Source organism: Hyperolius riggenbachi, chromosome 6 (genome assembly GCF_040937935.1).
Source record: "Hyperolius riggenbachi isolate aHypRig1 chromosome 6, aHypRig1.pri, whole genome shotgun sequence".
In the NCBI taxonomy this organism is placed as follows: Eukaryota; Metazoa; Chordata; class Amphibia; order Anura; family Hyperoliidae; genus Hyperolius; species Hyperolius riggenbachi.
The window spans coordinates 124,941,871-124,961,865 of NC_090651.1; the positions used below are offsets into that span (position 1 = coordinate 124,941,871).

At 47.6% G+C, this 19,995-nt stretch overlaps 1 long non-coding RNA gene across 1 annotated transcript in view; it reads left to right on the forward strand.

The window, feature by feature from the left end:
• The first annotated feature begins 1,906 nt into the window (after positions 1 to 1,906).
• The window catches only part of LOC137521079 (uncharacterized), a 32,216-nt gene continuing 14,127 nt past the window's right edge, over positions 1,907 to 19,995 (forward strand). The window contains exons 1-2 of the long non-coding RNA XR_011022015.1: positions 1,907 to 2,037; positions 9,883 to 9,952. This is a non-coding gene — a long non-coding RNA (uncharacterized lncRNA). The remainder of the gene's footprint in view (positions 2,038 to 9,882; positions 9,953 to 19,995) is intronic.

The window sequence follows — 19,995 nt, forward strand, 5'->3', positions numbered from 1 at the left end:
GTAGGTAGGTGCCCCCTCCATAATGGAGGGGGGAGCCGCAGCCGCTGGTAGGGCAGCCCTCCCTTCCCCTCCCTCCCTCCATGCCCCCCCTCACACTGCAGAGTGAGAACGCAGGGAAGCGCTGTATAAAGCTACTCACTTCCGTCCCAGGTTCCAATCGCAGCTCACTCGCCGCTGGTCTCCTCTCTGCATAGCCGGTATACACACGCAGTGTGTGTATAAGAGTCTATGCAAAGAGGAGACCAGCGGCTGGTGAGCGGACATTGGAACCTGGGACGGAAGTGAGTAGCTGTATACAGCGCTTCCCTGCGCTCTCACTCTGCAGTGCGAGGGGGGAGCATGGAGGGCAGGGAGAGGAAGGGAGGGAGAGGTCAGGCTGCCCTACCAGCGGCTGCGACTCCCCCCTCCATTACAGTGCCCCCCTCCCAATAGTGCTCAGGGAAGGCCGCACAGCCCTAGAAACGGGCCTGGCCTCAATATAGACTGCCCGGGATAGGTGCCTCAGTATAGGTAGCCAAACGGAGGGGGAATGCTGCAAGACGCACACAAGCAGTGGCTGAGGAGTCATCAAATACTACCTTTGCCGGAATCCACTGGCTGCATCTAATTATGTTCCTGCATTCCATCTCACAGTAACAGCATCCCCTAGGGGGCGCTATTACTGTGAGCTGAAACGCAGGACAGGAAGAAGTTTGTAGTACATGCGTCGCTGGCTCCCTGCAAAGATAGTATTTGATGACTCCTCAGCCACTGCCCCCCCCCACACACACACGCAGTAGGGGGGGGGGGGAGTAGGTCAGGGCTATGTGCCAGAACCCAGGTAGTATGGGGCTCTGCTGAATCCTAATATAGAGATTACTTTCCAGCGCATTCACGCTGGCAATGAAAGGCTTGAGGTGCCAACAGGTGTTGGCTTCCTGGCCAGGTCCTTTGTTTTGTTCCCAAAGGCAGATAACATTTTAACTGCTTCCGGACCGGCAATCTCTGGCCCATTTAGGACCAGAGACTGTTTGGTCCGAAAATGGAACTCAACTTCACACCGCATGTTGTGACTGTGAGGCTTTGTTCACATTTAAAATAGAAATTGCAAACGCCAGCATTTTGCGGTTTTGTGCGCGCTTTGCCGCCTCCTGGTGCTCGGGTGGGCGCTGTAGTTTTTATAAAGCCCTTTTTTTTTTTTTTTATTTAAAGTGCTTTTGCTGAGCGATTCTGCTTTTTCACTTCATGGCACAAGTCAGGAAGTGAACTCTTTGACCCAGAAAAAACACAATGTATTTATTCTTAAAAACGCGAACGCAATCGGCGTATAAATCGATTTGTGAGCATTATGCGGTTTTTCCTATATCTTCCATTGTGCAAAATCGCTCAAAAAATGGTACATGCAGCGCTTTGCGGAGCGGAAAGCGGACAAAACACGCTGATATGAACTATCCCATAAGGATTCATTGCACAAGCGTTTTTAGGGCGATTTTCAAATTCGCCGGCGCTTGAAAAAAGGGCAAAAAGGCTTTAGGTGTGAATGAGCCCTGAAGGTTCAGTTACCATGTTTGTGTGTTACAGGATCTTATTTGTGTTGTGTTAATCTTATGATTATGCCACATGCCTTGAGAAAGGGTGACCCTGTGTGGCCCCAGAAACAATTGTCGGATTATTATGTGGAATAGTGCAAAATAAATGTGCGTTGCATCCTAACTAGACTATCTGGTGTGCTGATGTACCGGACCATTTTGAAATCTTTGTGACTGTTACTTCGAATACCAGTGATTTATAGTGTAGCCAGATGTTTCTCTGAATGGATTGCAGCAGACATAACTATGTATTGGTCCTGATGGACCATCATTGTCACGGAGTGCTAAAGGCCAGCCAATGTTTGTTTTTCTGATATGCAGAATGCTCCTGATGGAGGAAATGCATAGCCTGGAACAGCACATGCCCAGTGACCTGCAACCAAGGTGGATCACAAACTTCACAGAAGTACAGCGGATCAGACCAGAAGGACATTGAGAGCTGACAAACAGGAGCTGGAGGTAGCCCCAGGTAATTAGAAATCTTATTTTACCCCTCAGGTTTACTTCAATACTTTAAAGGGAACCCGAGATCAGTGCTGGGCGTAATGGAAAAAGCTACGCTTACGGATCATTACGCGTAATTTTACGCTATTACGCATTACGGAATTACGCTTACGGCGTAGACATTGAATAACGGTACATGTCTGTAATTACACATAGCCCTTACTCAATTACGCGTAAGAATACCGTAATTCAGGTTGTTACGTTATAGACTTACACGTAAAATCCTACTAGCAATTAATGCGTAAGGTCATGCTGCCAAGCGGAAAAGTTGACGCATGGATCAATGTTAGGTAGCCGCCGACTTTAAGTGTTAATAGCAAAGCCCCCTTAAGTGCTAAGAGCCTCAAATTTGGAGAATATATTAAGGAGATCAGAAGGAATAAGAGGAATTTTTTTTTTTCAAAAAGACCTTATAGTTTTTGAGAAAATCGATTTTTAAGTTTCAAGGGCAAAAATGTCTTTTAAATGCGGAAAATGTCAGGTTTTTTTGCACAGGTAATAATAGTGTTTTATTTTCATAGATTCCCCCAAGTGGGAAGAGTTTTACTTACTTCGTTCTGAGTGTGGGAAATATTAAAAAAACGACGTGGGGTCCCCCCCTCCCAGACCTCTTTAACCCCTTGTCCCCCATGCAGACTGGGATAACCAGAATGCGGAGCACCGGCCGCGTGGGGCTCCGCACCCTGACTATACCAGCCCGCATGGTCCATGGATTGGGGGGTCTCGGAAGGGGAGGGGCAGCCAAGCTTTCCCCTCCCCCTCCGAGCCCTTGTCCAATCCAAGGACAAGGGGCTCTTCTCCACCTCCGATGGGCGGTGGAGGTGGAGGCCGCGATTTCCTGGGGGGGGGGGGGTTTCATGGTGGCATCTGGGAGTCCCCTTTAAAAAGGGGTCCCCCAGATGCCCACCCCCCTCCCAGGAGAAATGAGTATAGAGGTACTTGTACCCCTTACCCATTTCCTTTAAGAGTTAAAAGTAAATAAACACACAAACACATAGAAAAAGTATTTTAATTGAACAAAAAACATAACCACGAAAAAAGTCCTTTAATATTCTTAATTAACCATTAATACTTACCTGTCCCTTTAAATAAATGATCCCTCGAAATAGCCTCGGAAATGTTCTATCAGTTACAATGTAACAAAGTTATTACAATGTAACAACTTTGTTACATTGTAACTACGCCGCACCCGACGTCGCTCGCCGCCGCCGCTGCATGCCCGTCTGCGCTGCACGGACCCGACAGAGCTCTGAGCTATATAGCTCAGAGCTCTGAGAAGCATCTTTGTATTTTGGCTCCAAGGAGCCCCATTGGTCCTTAGCAGACCAATGGGGTTCCTTCAAATCAGAAGGAACCCCATTGGTCTGCTAAGGACCAATGGGGCTCCTTGGAGCCCAAATACAAAGATGCTTTCGAGAGCTCTGAGCTATATAGCTCAGAGCTCTGTCGGGTCCGTGCAGGACGCTAAGTCCCCGCAGCTCCCGCTGCCCTCCCCGCCTCTCCCACATGTCACCCACATGTCACTCACATATGTGGGTGACAGATGTGGGCGGGGTGGAAGCGGGAGCTGCAGGGACTTAGCGTCCTGCACGGACGCGTAAGTGTATGCGGCGGCTGAGCGGCGAGTGACGTCGGGTGCAGCGTAGTTACAATGTAACAAAGTTGTTACATTGTAATAACTTTGTTACATTGTAACTGATAGAACATTTCCGAGGCTATTTCGAGGGATCATTTATTTAAAGGGACAGGTAAGTATTAATGGTTAATTAAGAATATTAAAGGACTTTTTTCGTGGTTATGTTTTTTGTTCAATTAAAATACTTTTTCTATGTGTTTGTGTGTTTATTTACTTTTAACTCTTAAAGGAAATGGGTAAGGGGTACAAGTACCTCTATACTTATTTCTCCTGGGAGGGGGGGTGGGCATCTGGGGGACCCCTTTTTAAAGGGGACTCCCAGATGCCACCATGAACCCCCCCCCCCCAGGAAATCGCGGCCTCCACCTCCACCGCCCATCGGAGGTGGAGAAGAGCCCCTTGTCCTTGGATTGGACAAGGGCTCGGAGGGGGAGGGGAAAGCTTGGCTGCCCCTCCTCTTCCGAGACCCCCCAATCCATGGACCATGCGGGCTGGTATAGTCAGGGTGCGGAGCCCCACGCGGCCGGTGCTCCGCATTCTGGCTATCCCAGTCTGCATGGGGGACAAGGGGTTAAAGAGGTCTGGGAGGGGGGACCCCACGTGGTTGTTTTTTTTTTAATATTTCCCACACTCAGAACGAAGTAAGTAAAACTCTTCCCACTTGGGGGAATCTATGAAAATAAAACACTATTGTTACCTGTGCAAAAAAAACTGACATTTTCCGCATTTAAAAGACATTTTTGCCCTTGAAACTTAAAAATCGATTTTCTCAAAAACTATAAGGTCTTTTTGAAAAAAAAATGTTCCTCTTATTCCCACTGATCCCCTTAATATACCCTGTGAATTTGGTGTTCCTGAATTTTAAGCAGGCTTTGCTATTAACCGTTAAAGTCGGCGGGTTTTTAAATGTATAAATTTTTCCTTTGAAACTTTAACATCGATTTTCTCAAAAACTATAAGGTCTTTTTGAAAAAATTTTTTTCCTCTTATTCCTTCTGATCTCCTTAATATATTCTCCAAATTTGAGTCTCTTAGCACTTAAGGGGGCTTTGCTATTAACCCTTAAAGTCGGCGGCTTTTTTATATTATACGGGAGCGTAATATTACGCGATTACGGCAGACTGTGTAATTTCAATGGGAGTTTACTGTCTTACGCGTAATTTGTTACGCGTAATAACATAACCTACGGTCTACGCGTAATTAATTACGCGTAATACCGTAACCTTACACGTAACGCTTACGGTGCATTTGTAGTGAATTACGATGCGTAATTACGCTAATGCGTAATTTCGGCCCAGCACTGCCCGAGATGTGAGGCCTATAGAAGCGGCCATATTTATTTCCTTTTAAACAGTGCCAGTTGCCTGAGGCTAGTTTTACAGAGGGACGTTGTTTTCCTGCGTTTATATAGTGATATAACGCAAGATACCGCACTGCATTTTCACAGTGCGCCGTTAAAGTCGCATTGTAAATGTTGCATTAAGGTAATGTGCTGCTGCAGTACGGAACTTTTGAACACTGACTTAAACAGATACAGGGAAGCATACATTATTTTTCAGACTATAAGAACCACTTTTTCTCCCCCCAAAAGTGTGTGTGTGGGGGGGGGAGCCCCTGCATCTTATAGTCCGAATGTAGTCAGGCAGGTGTCCCCCCACAGGCAGGTGCAGGACAGTGCGGAAGCTCTCGCCTATTCCAGCTGCGGGCTCAAAGTCCTGCATCCTGCTTCTGTGCATCCAGCATGACATGGATGGCTCACGCTCTCACCATGTGGCTCCTGTTGTGGCTCAACTCACCAATCTTCCTGTTGGGGTGCCTCTCACCCGCTTGCTCTATTCGGGGCGCCCACGTGGAGTGGCTCTTGCTCCACCGCTGTCACTCCTCTGCATCCGCGCACCAATCGTCCTAATGGGCGGTTCCTGCAGAAACTCCAACACCGGCTCCGCCATTATTACTCCTGAACCACGCACTGATCATCTTGCTTAGCTGCTTCTCAACCGCTCACTCTGTCCATGTGGCTCCTGCAGGCTCGGCTCTACCGCAGTTGAGACACCTGGACCGATGTCCCCTGCAAGTATTATGTATTACATGTTGGAAGACAGTTTATGTTGTGAGAAAAAAGTAGGTTGTGGGGACCGTGTAGCTTAGTGTAGATTATGGGGACAGTGCAGCTTGGTGTAGGTTGTGGGGACAGTTCAGCTTAGGTTACTGTAGGTTGTGGGTTCAGTGTAGGTTGTGAGGACAGTGTAGGTTACTGTAGGTTGTGGGGACAGTGTAGGTTACTGTAGGTTGTGGGGACAGTGTAGGTTACTGTAGGTTGTGGGGAAAGTGCAGCTTAGTGTAGGTTGTGGGGAAAGTGCAGCTTAGTGTAGGTTGTGGGGACAGTGCAGCTTAGTGCAGGTTGTGGGGAAAGTGCAGCTTAGTGTAGGTTGTGGGGAAAGTGCAGCTTAGTGTAGGTTGTGGGGAAAGTGCAGCTTAGTGTAGGTTGTGGGGAAAGTGCAGCTTAGTGTAGGTTGTGGGGACAGTGCAGCTTAGTGTAGGTTGTGGGGAAAGTGCAGCTTAGTGTAGGTTGTGGGGAAAGTGCAGCTTAGTGTAGGTTGTGGGGAAAGTGCAGCTTAGTGTAGGTTGTGGGGAAAGTGCAGCTTAGTGTAGGTTGTGGGGACAGTGCAGCTTTAAGGGGCCCATACACTCAGGCGATTTTCTGGCCGACCGATCGATCGATCTATTGCAAATTGGTTGGCCAACCGACCGATCGATGGCCGATTTCGATGGATTTCCATCGAACGGCAGGGTGGAAAATTTAGGTCGATCTGATGAGATTGCTTATCATTTTGCATTGGCCTTAATGGAAATCTGATGGCAAAAAAATGCCATCAGATCGAATTTCAATAGATTTCAAACTGAAATCTATTGGAATTCTATCCTGGTAAAAAATGTTCTAAAAACACATCAGATAGATCATCAGATGCATTTCTTATCTATCTGCTGCCAAGCTGACGAGTGTATGGGCACCTTTAGTGTAGGTTACTGTAGGTTGTGGGGTCAGTGTAGGTTACTGTAGGTTGTGGGGTCAGTGTAGGTTACTGTAGGTTGTGGGGTCAGTGTAGGTTACTGTAGGTAGTGGGGACGGTGCAGCTTTGTTATGGTGACAGTGTAGGTTACTATAGGTTGAGGGGACAGTGCAGCTTAGTGTAGGATGTAGGGACAGTGCAGCTTAGTGTAGGATGTAGGGACAGTGCAGCTTCTTGTAGGTTGTGGGAACATTGCAGCTTAGTGTTTGTTGTGGGGACAGTGCAGCTTAGTGTTTGTTGTGGGGACAGTGCAGCTTAGTGTAGGTTGTGGGGACAGTGCAGCTTAGTGTAGGTTGTGGGGACAGTGCAGCTTAGTGTAGGTTGTGGGGACAGTGCAGCTTAGTGTAGGTTGTGGGGACAGTGCAGCTTAGTGTAGGTTGTGGGGACAGTGCAGCTTAGTGTAGGTTGTGGGGACAGTGCAGCTCAGTGTAGGTTGTGGGGACAGTTCAGCTTAGTGTAGGTTGTGTAGTGTAGCTAGTGGGGCAGCTGGGGTTAGTTTAGCTGGGCAGTGCTGGACAGCTTTGAGACAGCTGTGGGGGGAAAGGCACCAGGTTTACTTTTTTTTTCCCCCTTGGTTTTTGACTTCTGAAACTAGATGCGTCTTATAGTCCAAATAATACGGTACTTTTCATTGCATGTGATGTGACTTTTTTGTTGCGTTGTGATGTTGAAACTTTAACCCCGCATCACAACACAACGTCCCACTGTGAACCTAGCCTCACAGTCCTTCTCATTTTCCTGGTCACTATAGTCTAAATCACACCCCTGAAACAAGCATGCAGCTAATATTGTCAGATTTGTCAAAGACACCTGATCTTCATTCTTCTTCAGGGTCTATTGCTTAAAGTACTAGAGGCAGATGTGCCCAGTAAAAGGAAATAAACATGTCAGCCTCCATATCCCTCTCGCCTCGGGTTCCCTTTAAGTTCTACAGCAATTTAATACCACAGTGCTCTTCTATGGTTGGGTCAGAATGGCCATCCTTTGCTCCCTATGCCTGCCAGTGAGTCTTGGGCACCCATTAGGCCCCGTTCACACTGCACACGTTGACGTCCGGATTTCGGCAACGCGTGCAGGAGGCAGACATGCACTATATCAGAAAGTGCATAGACTGCACTGTGTGATGTTCACACTGCATGCGTTCCAGACCAGTGCGGTCCGCAAGCGCATGCTGCACGCATTTTTTCCCAAAACGTGTGGCTGACATCAGCCGCACAATGCATACAAACGCAAATGGCGTGCATTCGTATGCATTGCGTTCCGAACGCACGGCCATCCGCATTTAATGATGTGAACAGGGCCTTACCCTGCAGCCACTTCACTGGCTCTTCCTCTTCTTTTTTTGGATCACTTTTGGTAGGTACTGTCTACTATGTACCTGTAACTGTCCACCAGACCTGCCATTTTGGTCACCCAGGCATCTTGTCATCACAATTCAACCCACTTCTTTATACTTTGGATCTGTAGTTGACTATTCACTTGGTGCCAGTATATCCTACCCTTTGACCAGTGCATAATTGGTGTTCTTTAGTTGTATTGCTTGTCGTTTTAACCTTGTAACTGATTTGTGTTAATTGAATAATATATTACTTGGATATTCTGATTTGAGTGATTAGGCACTTACCAGTAGATTGGTTTCTTAATCAGTTCAACTTTGCTTAAAGCAAACCTAAACACAAAAATAAAACAGCAATTTAACTTTTCCCTGTAGTCTTTCTGTGCCCTTGCCTCATTCTGTGACCTTTGGTCAGCTGCAGTGCCCTTCTGTCAGCTGTATGTACCTGATGTGCTCTCATGCACGTAAACATTGCTACTGCGCAGGCGATCAGGAGGCGTGCGGTCCGGGGCTGTGCATGTGCAGTAGCCCGCAACTGCCCAGCTTCCAGAGGAGCTCTGCGGCTGACTTGGAGGGTCACGTAATAAAAGCAAGGGAACAGAACTGCAAAGAGCTGGAAGCAGCCACAGGTAATTAAACGTTTTTCTTTTAGCTTTGTGTATTCGGGGGGGGGGGTTCATATGGGACATCTTGTTCCAACCCTGTCATCCCCGCTTATATTGCTGCCTAGGGAGGCTTTGAAAGTGCTTGTGTCCCAACTGCTTTCTGAAGACGGGTGGCTTTGTACAGTGCATATGCAAGTGTGCGCGCTGGCGCATGCGCAGTGTGGAGCCGCCCTTTTTCAGGTAACATGAAGTGCTTCTGAAGGCTACAAAGGGCTCATGTACATGTATTCGACCATTCAGGTATTGGGAAACATTTGGACCAATACCCTGCACTCACTGCATCAAATGTATGCTTTTTTTTATGTGCTCTGATGAGAACATGTCTATAGATTTGCTTTCCAGGCATAATATATTCAAGTTTGCAGTGACAGTCACATTTACTGTTAGAAGACGTTATGTATTGTTATATTAACCACTTGCCGACCGCGCACTCATACCGCGCGTCGGCAAAGTGGCAGCTGCAGGACCAGCGACGCAGTATTGCGTCGCCAGCTGCAGGCTGATTAATCAGGAAGCAGCCGCTCGCGCGAGCGGCTGCTTCCTGTCAGTTCACAGCGGGGGGCTCCGTGAATAGCCTGCGGGCCGCCGATGGCGGCTCGCAGGCTAAATGTAAACACAAGCGGAAATAATCCGCTTTGTTTACATTGTACGGCGCTGCTGCGCAGCAGCGCCGTAAGGCAGATCGGCGATCCCCGGCCAATCAGCGGCCGGGGATCGCCGCCATGTGACAGGGGACGTCCTGTCACTGGCTGCACAGGACGGATAGCGTCCTGTGCAGCCCCGATCCCCAGAGGAGATAGATAGGAGAGGGAGGGGGGAAAATTTCGCCGCGGAGGGGGGCTTTGAGGTGTTCCCCCCCCCCCCCCCCCGCAACACCCATCAGGCAGGAGCGATCAGACCCCCCCCAGCACATCATCCCTCTAGTGGGGAAAAAGGGGGGCGATCTGGTCGCTCTGCCTGCACGCTGATCTGTGCTGGGGGCTGCAGAGCCCACCCAGCACAGATCACCTAAAACAGCGTTGGTCCTTAAGGGGGGGTAAAGGGTGGGTCTTCAAGTGGTTAAACTGGAAATTCACTTTCAAATCTTTTCATTTTCTTTTAGGTAGAATGCAGACTGAGCAAGAATCATTCTGGATGAGGATGAGAAGATAGCATGGATCCGGAACTCAAAGGTAACCACTGAACTTCCCATCTGTCCACTACTGCAAGCTGTCCACCCTTGGTGGAGGGGTGTTGCCCCTATATTCTGATCTACAGAGAGCGACTTCATAATCTGAGTGTTTGGCTTTATAAACGTCTGTCTACTAAAGACAGTTTACATAAAAGAGAATCTGTCATTTTAAAAAACAGATACTTACATCGGAAGCAGGAAGTCACTGGATCCTAATGAGGCTTCCCCATCCTCCTTTATGCTGGGTACACACGATGCGATTTCTCGCTCTATCAACGGGATCGATTATTTCCAACATGTTCAATCGGGTTTTGATCGATACAGCCGTTGTTTTTGCACACTTAACATGCAAAATCGACGGCTGTAACGATTGAAACCCAATCGAACATGTCAGAAATAATCGATCCCGCGGATCGAGCGGGAAATCACATCGTGTGTACCCAGCATAACAGAGGCGATCCAGCGCTGGCACCCCTGAACTAACCAAAACAATGACGATTGCCTTTAGTGGCTTTCCGCTCAGGCAGCTTTCAGAGAGGCCGAGCAGTAAGCTGCTAGTGCGCCTGTACGCAGCAGCAACAAATGGGCTTTCAGGGGTCCCAGCTCTGGGTTGCCTCTGCTGAGGACAATGTAAGCCTCTTTAGGATCCAGAGGCTTCCCCCTCAAGAGGTAAGTACCTCCCAGGGGCACTTTTATTCCCTTCTGGTTTCCCATCTGGTTCACTTAAACCACTTCAGGACCACAGGCTTTACCCCCTTTAAAGGGAACCTAAACTAAAAGGATGTGCATTTTTTCCTTTTAAAACAATACCAGTTGCCTGACTCTCCTGCTGAATCTGTGTCTCTAATACATTTAGCCACAGTCCCTCAACAAGCATGCAGATCAAGTGCTCTGACTGAAGTCAGACTGGATTAGCTGCATGCTTGTTTCAGGTGTGTGATTCAGCCACTAATACGGCTAAAGAGATCAGCAGACTGCCAAGAAACTGGTATTGTTTGAAAGGAAACACTCATATCCCTCTCAGTTAAGGTTCCCTTTAAAGACCAGGCTATTTTTTGTAAAATAGGCCACTGCAGCTTTAAGGCCAAGCTGCAGGGCCGCACAACACAGCACACAAGTGATTAACACCCCCCCGCCTTTTCTCTCCACCAGAGAACACTCTGTTGGTGGAGTCTGATCGCTCCCCCAATGTTTGTTTTTGTTTTTTTTATAAATATTTTTGTGATTATTTTTTGATTAAATATTTCCCTTTTATTTATATATATTTTTTTGTAAGCCCTCCATCCCTCCTCCAGCCAATCACTGTGATCGGCTGTCATAGGCTTCAGGAGCTCCGCCTACCAAGCGGAGATGCGCACGCGATCTCCTGCAAAATGAAGCCCCAGGACTTTACGCCGATCGGCGTTAGGCGGTCCTTGGGCTGCGGCCAAGTCTGTCGGAGTGACACAGTCGGCAAGCAGTTAAAATCTACATGCAGGTGGTAGATGTTAATCAGCACAGTAGCGTACTGGTTGGCAATCTCGCCTTGCATTGCTGGGTCCCCGGTTCTAATCCCAGCCAGGGCATTATCTGCACAGAGTTTGTATGTTCTCCCTGCATCTGAGTAGGTTTCCTCTGGGCACTCCAGTTTCCTCTCACATCCAAAAACATACAGAAAAGTTTATTAGCTTCCCCCTGAATTGGCCCTAAACTACAATACATACACTACACAATACATACATAGACATATGACTATGGTAGGGACAGGCCCGGCCCTAGACCATTTGCCGCCTGAGGCAAACTTTAAAGAAATCGCCGCTGCGCCCCCCCCCCCCCCGTGGGTGTGGGGGGGCCGCCCGAGCTGGAGGGGATAGCGGGCAGGAAGGGGTTATTGGGGCTAGCGGCGGGGAGGGGGTCCTGTCCCTGGGTCCCCCGTCCTCCGCTCCCCTCCAGCTTGTTATGCGCGCTGGCTGGCTGGCTGCAGCTGTAAGAGGCAACGGGCGGGGATCACTCACCTCTTCCTCTTTCAGCCTGCGCTCCACTGACGTCACTTCCTGCTACGCCGCAGGAAGTGACGTCAGTGGAGCGCACGTTGGAACGAGGAAGAGGTGAGTGATCCCCGCCCGTTGCCTCTTACAGCCGCAGCCAGCCAGCGAGCATAACAAGCTGGAGGGGAGCGGAGGACGGGGGACCCAGGCGAGGGAGGGGGGGGTCCGACCCCCCTCCCCGCCGCTAGCCCCAATAACCCCTTCCTGCCCGCTATTACCTCCAGCTCGGGCGGCACTCCACACCCACGGACGGGCGGGTGCCGCCCCCTCAGAAGCGCCGCCTGAGGCAAACGTTTCGCCCCGCCTCATGGGCGGGCCGGCCCTGGGTAGGGATTAGATTGTGAGCCCCTGTGAGGGACAGTTAATTGACAATATACTCTGTACAGTGCTGCAGAAGATGTCTGGTGCTATATAAATACTAAATGGTAATCATTTAAAGAGAACCCGAGGTGGCCTTGTATTACGTAAGTGGGGCACAGAGGCTGGTTGGTCACACTAACACCAGCCTCTGTTGCCCCATCGTGTGTCTCAAAGACCCCCCTGCTCGCCGCTATACTCCCCGCAGTGCTGGCGACACGCAGCGCGTCGCCAGCACAATGTTTACTCTAGCGCTGTCTGTCAGCGCCGCTCCCACGCCTCCTCCGCATCGCCGCTACCCGCCCTCGTCCCTTCCCTCCAATCAGCGGGAGGGAAGGGACGAGGGCGGGTAGCGGCGATGCGGGGGAGGCGGCGGAGCGGCGCTGACAGACGGCGCTAGAGTAAACATTGTGCTGGCGACGCGCTGCGTGTCGCCAGCACTGCGGGGGTATAGCGGCGAGCAGGGGGGTCTTTGAGACACACGATGGGGCAACAGAGGCTGGTGTTAGTGTGACCAACCAGCCTCTGTGCCCCACTTACGTAATACAAGGCCACCTCGGGTTCTCTTTAAGGCAATTGTTTGTAAAGATTTAAGTGAAAATCTAGCATCAGTACAGGTGTCCCATGCTATTTAATAGCCTGCTGTGCTTCATCACTAAACAGCTGCTGCTGTTGTTCAGCACCTCCCACTTATCTCTCTTGCCTCTCCTTAGAACAGAACATGCTGTTTTCTCCAGGCAATACTTACTGAATGTCTGTACAGGGTGTAAGATCTACTTGCACCTGATAAAGTTGTGTAGGGTAGGCTGAATACCATGTAAGATGTGTCTCAAAGGAAACTGCTTACAGAAATGTGGAGGCTGCCATTGCTGAACCCCAGTTTAAAGTGTACCTGTTATTAGGACCAGGATTAATGGGTGTATTTATACTTGCCTCAGGCCTCCTCCAGCCCCATGAGATGTGTGGGCTCCCTTGTCTTCCTCTCTGGCCGCTCCGTTCACTTGATATAATCCCCTCCCCCCGGGTAAGCTGGCCAGTCACAGCTAGTCATGCGCTTCCTCACCATGCAGCACTCTCATTCTCTGGAGTTTTCTGCGCCTCCACAGTACTGATGAAGGCCGGCCATATTACCGGAGGGGGGGGGGCATATCAAGTGATTGGAGAGGATAGCAAGGATGCTATCGCGCACCTCGTGTGCCTGTAGGAAGCCCCAGGTAAGTATAAATACACCAATTAATCCCATCTCAGGTTTCCTTTAAGGCAGTGTATAGTGGTTTTGTTTTATGGATTAGTACAAAAAAATCTACTTTTACTTAAGATTAATAATAAATAAATATTGCATATGAAATTGTAATATTTATTTGGACATCATTTGCTGTTTTATTGACAAGTGAGAAGAGTTACTGCGGTGTAGTTCACTATAAAGAACTATAGAGCTAAAATTGAAGTTAGATTTGTTTTTCTTAAAGGATGCCCAAACTGAAATGTGACATAATGAGATAGACATGTGTATGTACAGTGCCTAGCACACAAATAACTATGCTGTGTTCCTTTTTTTCTTTCTCTGTCTGAAAGAGTAAAAATATCAGGTATGTAAGTGGCTAAGTGATAGGAAATAGCAAATTCTTCAGGGCCCTCTTTAGAGGTGGTCTTTAGTATATAAATTGGAACAGCCGCCTTTGAAGTATCCAAAATTCTCCATCACACAATCGTATGTTGCACATCAATGTAAGACTAAGCCTCTACACGCCATCTCATTACGTGCACATAGAATGCACACCCCAGTGACACTTTCCGTGTTTCAAGTTAAGCCGGTATTACCGGTACTCGCGTATCCGTTTAAAGTCCATTTGGCGTTGTAGATCACCCCTGCGGCGGGTACCGCCAGCTGGCCTTGCTGGTTTCCCTGCGTGGCGGGTTGTGCCGGGTAATAGGTCAGGTTATAACTTGCTGAGAATACTCCAGGTCGGAAAGATGGACGCCAGGTTGGGGGAGATGGCGGAGGCCGTCACTGCTTAGTGGAGCATGGACTTCTCGAGCGGCGTCAGCAGGCACGTGACGCGTTTCACCCTTTCTGGGTTTCTTCAGACGTGACGTCAGTGGTATTTCCTTCCCCTTATATCGCGGGATTCAAGAGTGTAAAGTTCATTAAAAACAAACAGGCTAAATTTGAGGTGCACAGGTGCGACATCTAGTGGCTGTTTATAAGAAGACTTTCAAATTTAATCCACTGTTTAAACCATATGGAAACATGGATTTACATCTGTAAATCCAATATGATTCTTTTTTTTAACAACTCTTTATCAAAGTCCCCTCTCCTAGGGCTGATATTTAATTTATATAGGATTCCTTTCACCTTTAGGTATTTTGGGTCTGAATTATGATACCTTTTCAAAATGCACCGCAACTGGACTCTTCATTTTTTTTCCATAATATTATTCACATGTTCTTGTATCTTTTTTTCAGGGGTCTGTATGTTTTTCCAATGTAGAATTTATTGCAGCTACATCTCAATTGGTAGATTACCTTTTCTGTGGTACAAGATATATAGTCATTTATCGAGAAGCTCTCAGATCCATCAGAGTTGCAGAATTTGTCACCTTTTCCACATACGTAGGTGCAAATATCACAGTTTCCGCACCGATGCATACCTTTTACTTCATACTTCAAAGGCGGCTGTTCCAATTTATATACTAAAGACCACCTCCAAAGAGGGCCCTGAAGAACTTGCTATTTCCTATCACTATAGGACCTAATGGAGTGCACTCCAATTAGCTAGTAAGGGTGGGTCAAGATATAGGGACTCAGCTGTTTGGTAATGGGAAGGGAGAGGGCTATTATTAATATTTGGTATGATAATGTGCTAATAAAGTTTTTTTTCATTTTTATATACTCAGTGGCTCCCCATAATTTTTCTATTGGATGTATTCTGCAATGGGTGAGATGCTTGAGTATTTGGTAGCTATCCCATCATTTGTATATATATTATTTGAAAATGCCTCTGACAGAAATCCCCGCTTATTATCCACCAAAAATGCCTAAATAGGCCTCTTCTCACCCTGAAAAGTTAAAGCAAGCCTGAATGAATTAAATATGTAGTACTAATGGTAAATAGACATTTGTAACAGAGCAAAATAGAAGATATGTATTTGGCTAGCACATTAATATTACCCTAGTTTATCACTTGGTTCGCTGCAGATGATTATAAACTCACTTTACATGTGCCACAGACTTACGAGGGTTGAATGAAAAGTAATGCCTCCACCTCCATAACTCGTCAACAGATGGCAGCACTGGTTTGTGGCAAGTACTGGATTGTTCAGTAGACTCTCCTCTACAGTTCCAGTTGGTAGGAAGCCTTAGCGTTGGACGGTTGTGTTGTTGCAGTGCAAAATATGGAACCTTGCGCAGAAGGTCGGTCAATGCGATTTAAGCAACGTGCTGTTATTGAATTCCTGACAGCAGAAGGTGTCACCCCAAAGGAGATTCACCAGAGAATGAAAGCTGTTTATGGTGGTTGTGTTGATGTGAGTACTGTGCGTCATTGGGCCAGTAAATTTAAAGATGTTGAGGTGAGAACATCTGACTTGCGGGACAAAGAAAGAGTTGGACGTCCTGTGACAGAAACCTCACAGTTTCACAGGCAGAAAGTTGACAGACTGATTTCAGGACAATCGCCGTATCACAGGGAAATGGCAAGCATAATAGGCATTTCACAAGAACGTGTGGATCAAATTATTGCTTTGCCTGGCTATAGGAAGATCTGTGCACGATGGGTAACCAGGCAATGACAATGCCAGACCACACACATCAAATGTCACCACAGCAGAACTGCAGAGACTGAACCTCACCACCGTACGGCATCCTCCATACAGTCCAGATTTGGCGCCGTCTGACTTCCATCTGTTCCCGATAATGAAAGAAAGTCTTCGGGGACGTCATTACACTTCCGATGAAGAAGTTGAGAGAACTGTGAGAAGCTGGTTGCGGAAACAGTGTCGACTGCTTTTGTGACGGCTTCAGGAAACTTGTTCATCGTTGGCAGAAATGTATCCAATTGTCTGGTGATTATGTGGAAAAGTGAATATTGAATATTAAAGATCACATTCTAAGGATTATTTCTGTTTGATTTATTAAAATATTCCCATCCAAACCCAAGTTATGGAGGTGGAGGCATTACTTTTCATTCAACCCTCGTATGAATTCTAAACAAGATGTGTTGTTATTATCGATTACTATAGCACCAGCATATTTCATGGCACTGTACAAGGTATAAACAATACAGTTAACAATACCAGATAATGGTGATTGATTACATGTGATGTGATGCAATGAACAAATGAAGTACAGATTCTTACACAGGGGTAGGAGGTATGCACACCCAGGGCCGGGCAGAGGCTGGAGAGTCTCTAGCCTCAGGGCGCAGTGTAGGAGGGGGTGCACAACTCATTCAGCTGTCATTCCCAATAGTGTTTGAAGCAGAAAGAAATAAGAAAAGGGGATACATGACAGTGACTGCAAGCCATATAACTAGAGATTAAGGTGCTGGGGAGGTTGGGGGCCTGGGGCACCTATTAGTCTAATAGCAACCAGTGTGTGATGGCTGAGGTGGGAGGGATGGGGGGGCGCACTTTGGTGTCTCAGCATTGGGTGCTGAAGGACCTTGTCCCCGGCTCTGTGCACACCCATTACACAGCATTGTGAGACGAGAGAGAGAGAGAGAGAGAGAGCCCTGGCCAAAACGGCTTGGGGCCGTTTTCACTTCACATGTTGCTATGCGGAAACCACACCGCAACGTAAAGAAACTGCAACCGGGGGCGTGGCCAACATGGCGAGCTGAGTGGACGTGCTTTTCAGAGCTCCGCTGCCCGGCATATCCCTACTAGAGCCTTGACGGACTACAGACCCCAAAAATCCTTTATAAAACTGCTGGGGAACACCCAAGAAAGCTGAGGCGACACACTGGAGCCGTATTGCTTACCTCCTGAGGGAGAAAACCTCGCCGGATCATCATCTGTGGATGCGTGCTGGGAGTCCAGTGCTGGGCCTGAGAGGATTCAGAGATCCACGTGCCGTGCCTCTCCATACCCCGACACGCCTCCTAAAGTGAATAAGGGAAACAAAGACAGGGATGAAGCGGCTGAGACGACCGAGCAGCCACCCTCTACCCCATTACAGCACCGCTCCTCTAATCGGGGAAAACTGAACAAGGAGAGTGGAAGCCCACGTGAGCAAGCGGAAGACAGGGCGGACATGCCGACTCCTGCTGAACTTTTAGATGCTATCCGCACTTGCCAAACCACATTAACGGTCAAAATTGACCATCTTGATTCCGGGCTGAGCCTACTCAGAGGAGACCTGGGCAAGCTACGTGACAGAACCAAAGAGCTTGAACGCCGCACCTCGGATCTTGAGGACACGGTGCAGACTCACAGCGTAGCGATTCCGGGAATGAAACTACGCCTAACCCAACTGGAGGAAAAGTCGGATGCGGAGAACCGCAACCGCAGGAACAATCTAAGAGTCTTGGTCTTGCCTGAAGGGGCTGAGGGGAGCAACACTGCCACGTTTATTGAGGAAATGTTCCGTAAAGTATTGCCGCCAGAAACCTTCTCTGACCACTTTGTGGTTGAGAGGGCACATCGAGTCCCGGCCAAACTAGGCCCACCAGGAGCTCTCCCTCGCCCGGTTATACTGAAGCTTTTAAATTTTAGAGACCGAGATTCTATACTAACGGCTGCTAGGAAAGCGGGCGAAATTCGTTTTAACAACGCCAAACTGATGATTTTCCCAGATTTCACAATGGAAACTCAAAAACAAAGAAAATCGTTTCAGCATGTAAAGAACAAGCTCAAGGAAAAAAATATCAACTACTCTATGCAATTTCCCGCAAAACTTCGAGTGCAAGATGGGGAAACTACACGTTTTTTTGAAAAACCAGAGGACGCCATGAAATGGATAGACACCCTGCCGAAGGAGTGAGTGAGTACCCTGGAGCTAATCTATAACTTTCTTGTGTTATGCATATGGAGTGTGAGGGGAGAGAGACTTTAACCGTTGGGACTTGCGGTCTGTCAACCCCCTTTTTTTCTTTTTTGGACATGGATATGCCTAAATAGACGTGGCACCTGCACGGGGGGGGGGGGGGGGGGGGAGGAAGGTGGCGGGCTTTGCTTACACTCCGAGTGCTTACCCTCAAACTACCCTCTTCCCGCACTTTCTGCCCGCCCTGGAAGGTTGTCAGCTTATAACAGCAGCCACTGAACATACTACATGCTGCTGCTGTACAGAATAACTATACTTGGAGCTAACTGGGAACTTTTCCACAACTTCTGTCCCGATTTCATGAGTACTGAGAACCATGCTTTATTGACTTCTGCTATGGATAACTATCCGTGAACTACCAACGAAACATCCTTATATATGTAAACCATGCTGAAACTGGCGCACAACGCGGATTAAAATACTGGACTGCTGTATATAATCTATACTTAGATATGGACATACCCTGATCCTATTCCTCGCTCACTACAGGTCTCCCCCCGAGCAGTTGATTTTTCATCTCCTTCCCCCCCTCTATTTTGTATTTTATACATAAAGAATCTGAAATGCCACCTAACGAAGAAACTTACTCCATATTGTGCCTCACTGTATATCCGTAATCGCTAACTACTGACTGAGTAACTTGATTACTTTAATCTAAGTCTATATAGAGCCTTGAGACTAAGTTGATATAACATTAATGTTTGATATAGTTGAATCTGCTGATTTAATGCTGTTAAGTATTTTATATGGGTGAAAGACAAGCTAAATATCACGTAAACCTTATTTGAGACATATAACTGTAAACAAGATGCAAGGTAGCATTTACACCGCTAGAGGGCAGCAGACACTTAACCATTAAGCAAAGCTAGATGCTTCCGTATGGAACTCGGAAACGGGTGGATCTTCTGAGTTCAGACGAGCCTGAAGGGGAGAGAGCATGCTGGAACCATGCGCATTGTGCTTGGTTCCCGGGAAAGACACTCGGGGAAAAGGGACCCCACTTTCAGAGAGTAATAGGTCCTCATAGATACTGACTGGGATAACTCTTTCCAATGCTGAATACTAGCTTACGTACATTTGGGGTTGGCTGCTACTACTACAGTAATACAATGAATGCACTCTGTGATCAGTACGACGCAATGAGGGCTGGGGCACAGTCAAGAGGATTCAACCATGGTGCATTCACCTACTGACGACATAACCTCCTACTCTCTGGTCAGCACCTAAACTTTGTACACAAGAGTGAGCTGGTGCACTCATATATAATTGAGAATATATTTTATATTAAAATGAATTATCAACCGCACAACCCCTATGGTGGTGACAAGACCTCCCCAGAAATCTTGTACCCTGAATACTGAAGCATGCTGACTAGCGTTTCTCACCCCACCCCTCCAATATCCGCAGAGCTCCTGTTCCATACTGAACACCTAGCTCACTACTGCCCACTATTATAGTGAATTTAATAAAGACCAATTCCACTCGCAAGTTTACTCTGAGTGACTGTACGATGAAACTACATTGCCTGCATCTAATATCCACATAACATAATATAATCAGATATATGCACCTGTATAGGACTACACTAGTATAACCTCATAGTATAACGAATAGG